Here is a 3,946-nt window from a genome sequence, read left to right as displayed (position 1 = left end):
TTGACAGATCCGATTAATATTATCAAGGTTATGCGATTCTAATTCCACCTACTGGGAAAATACGAAGAAACTTTTTCCCCAATCCAATACAAAGGTGTTTTAAAGGTACACAAATATAATGTCTGAAAAGTTGCAATTCCAAGAAATATAGCTTTTGCTTTTTTATTTAAAACGCTTTATCAATGTGTTTTCTATTTCCAAGTTTTATTTTACAATTTTTTTATACATTACAATAGAATACAATTCTATTACACATTTATTACATAAAACATACAATATAATACAATATAATATATATAATATAATATATAAATAGTTATATATAATCCTACCTACCTACCTACCTATCTTAGACATCTGACATATCTTAAACGTTACTAGCGTTATTAATTAGGATTAAGAGGATGCTGAACCGCTGGCAAAAGTTCGCTCAGCTGCTACTCAACCGCTATGCTATCGGGTAGGTGGCGCCATCTCTCGGGACCGAATCAAACCAAAACAAGGATAGATGACATGAGAGAGCCAAGGATAGACATATGTTTCTCTCTAACGCTTCTGCTAAAATTGTACTAATCGTATTTCCAAGTTTTCTTGTCTCACAAGGCTTCAAAATCTTTTTTGAAGCACTCAAAATATTCGTCTATGTTTCTAGTTTGGGATAAAGGTATTTTTATTTGAATTTATATGGCTAATTTTGCATATAAAGTAAAAATGTAGTTTCTGTAATAACAGTCTAAAAATTTTTTTTTGTTTTTCTTAAATTTTTAGGCTTTATCCCATTCTTTACTATATTTTCTTTATTTCTGGAGAAGCATTTTTTATTCCGATTTATAGTTTTCACAAAAAGTTGGAAATACGAAATGATGGTAAAACAGGACGGTTCAGCATTCTCTTAAGGCTGCATAACAACCTTGATCCTAATGTGACATTTTGATTTCTTCCTACTTATTTGGTCTACCATATTTCCTACCTACCCGGCTTAATATATTTTCTACAAGCGCTTGTAGATTACGCATCCTTACCTACACAGATATCTATTTACCTACCTACTTTAGAAACTTTTAAAATCTATCAAATATTTTACGCGAGGGACAGTTGTTTTAAAATTAAAAAGTATTATTTTAAATTTATTTTACTTCCACGACAGAGTTTTTATATTTTATTTAATTTAAAGAAAGTATGTACCCATTTGATAAAGCCTACCATGTATTTATAGATGAGATAGAATATGAAACAAGTAAAAATATATATTTATATATATATATATTTCAAATATATATTCAAATATATATTTTTGCAAAGATAAAATAGAAAAGAATAAGTATAAACAAGAGAATAGATATAAAGAACATGAGTCTCCGAAAAAAGATTCTATATCGGTTCTTTAAGAGAAAGTGATATAGAAAAGTGATATAGAAAAAAACACAAGTTTCAAAAAATAATTCTATATCGGTTCTTCAAGAGAAAGTGATATAAAAGTCTCGAAAAAAAATTCTATCGGTTCTTTAAGAGAAAGTGATATAGAAATATGAAAGTAGAAAATATAGATAAATATATATAAAAAAATAAAAAAATAAATAAAAAAAGCACATATATATAGAAAATATAAGCCTTTTTGGATAAGAGAGGTAGCAATGTTAAATTCCAAAATATGGAAGATTTATATTTCAATTTTTAACATGGATTTCCTATGTTGAGCCTTCGTGAAGTGGGGTTTTTTAAAATTACTGACGACAATTTTTTTAGGATTTTTTTTAAAAACCATGTGGAAGTGAAAAGTGTCCTAATTAAAATACGATTTTGAATAATATGACAAGCAACCCTTTTTTTCAAACTGTAGCTTTTTTTTGTTGTTTTGTTTTGCTAGATTTATGTGCGCTGTGTACTGCAGCTATTTTTGAACTTCTGCGCAGAGTATGCGGGTTTTAGCAGTGCTGAATAGCTCAACTTAACTTTGTTACAGCAGTACAAACTTACTCATGAGAAGAGATATTTTAGTTGGTAACTACTGTATTTAGGTTGCTAACCACTGTAATCGGAGAACGTTTTTAAGATGCTAATACAGCTTTAATAATTGATTTGATGGCATTTTAAAACTGAAAATGATAATAAATATTATAAGAACGGATTCTCTCTCTAAACGCCGGCTAAAGACTTTGCACATTTAAAGCACTTTTTATGCGCATGATTGAAGCAGATAGTGTTTAAGAGGATGCTGAACCGCTGGCAAAAGTCCGCTCAATCGCCTACTCAATCGCTACGCTATCGGGTAGGTGGCGCCATCTCTCGGGATCGAATCAGACAAAAACAAGGATAGATAACATGAGAGAGACAAGGATAGACATATGTCTTTCTCTTCTGGTGCAAAGTTTAAGAACTACGTAGTGCTTCGTGCAGTGTTTTGACAGGAAAAATAACCTTTGTGTCTACAATTTACAGGTTCAATACTTTCTCTTCCTGCAAGCGTTCAAAGTGTTTTTTAATACTTTTGTAATATTCTTACAGGTTCTATCTAGTGGGCCAAAGTGTGTTTTGTGACATATAAACTGTTAAATCTGTAGACATACTTGATAATGTAAGGTAGTCAATTTTCTTAAAAAAAAATTTTTCCGTTTTATAAACATTTATTGTCTCGCCCGACTCGTTACACTGTTTTCTTTTATTGTGGAGAACCGTTTTCTCATTTGTGCAGTACATTTGACAAAAGTCATTATTCAGACATTTTACTATTTTTATGATAAAACAGGACGGTTCAGCATCCTCTTAAGTGTTTTTCAGAGCAATTATACGTTTTCAAGCAACTTTTAGGTTTTAGAAATTATTTTTGGAACATTGTGCATCGAATCCAATCAAATTATTCATCTGCAAACAAAGTGCGTACCTGACAGCACTTTTGAAAAGTGCGTTCTCAACAGCGCTTTCAAAACGCTGTGCAGGCGCTGCTGTGTTACGTGGGATTGTAAACATCACATACCCTTTTAGGCAAATTGTAAAAATATTGCACAAAAATAGCATCATGAATAACGATGATTCTGCAATTGATGATTGCACTAAGATGATTCGCCATAACGCAACAGTTTTGTCGAAATAAAATTTTGCACATAATATTTGTCAAAAATTGCGAAATAGTCGTTATGCACTTCTTTAAATATATATATGATTTAAGTTGATTTCTTCGTATGCAATTATATATTTTAAACATCACATAGCTAAAATTTTTTCCTCAATTATTAGACAATTTCTTTTTGAAATTAATTTTGCAAATATACTGCTAAGATGATTCGCCATATCGTTATTCTTTTGCCGAAATAGTATTTAGAAAGTAATGTTGCAAACAACTACAAATATTTTATAAAAAATCAATGTTTTTACATCTCTTTCCTAAAATATATCTGTATAATTGCAAATTACAATTTTAGTGCAAGATTTCGTCACATAATTTTGTAAATAGTTTCCTAGTGTTGTAGCCAATGTTTATGACAATACAATCTTACCGTAATATTTCATTATTACACATAAATGTAATATGTCGATAATATTAATGTAATATTATATTATAATATGTAATATTACTGATATATTGCAATTTTACTGTGATAATACAGTAATATTATGTGCTATGTGGGTATATTTATCAGTAAACTTTAGTTTTTCATAAGTGCTGCAATTTTTATTGCAATCAGTTTTACAGACACATTTTTACAGATACTTATGACTCTTTGTTTTAATTACACTTATAAATAATATTAACAAATACATCAAAGACCTTATTGTAAAGGATACATAATGTAAAATATTAAAAGAATTCTTGTTTCTTACTATGTGCGTCCCAAAACTTGCATACTAATATATATCATAACAAATCTAAAACTTCCATATATCTTTTCAATCATGCAAAAAAGAGCGATTGTACTTTTCCAATAACATCCCAGATAACCAAGACTGA

This window comes from Pseudomyrmex gracilis, unplaced genomic scaffold (genome assembly GCF_002006095.1).
Source record: "Pseudomyrmex gracilis isolate BER0280 unplaced genomic scaffold, ASM200609v1 scaffold_1885, whole genome shotgun sequence".
In the NCBI taxonomy this organism is placed as follows: Eukaryota; Metazoa; Arthropoda; class Insecta; order Hymenoptera; family Formicidae; genus Pseudomyrmex; species Pseudomyrmex gracilis.
This window is presented reverse-complemented; position numbering follows the sequence as displayed.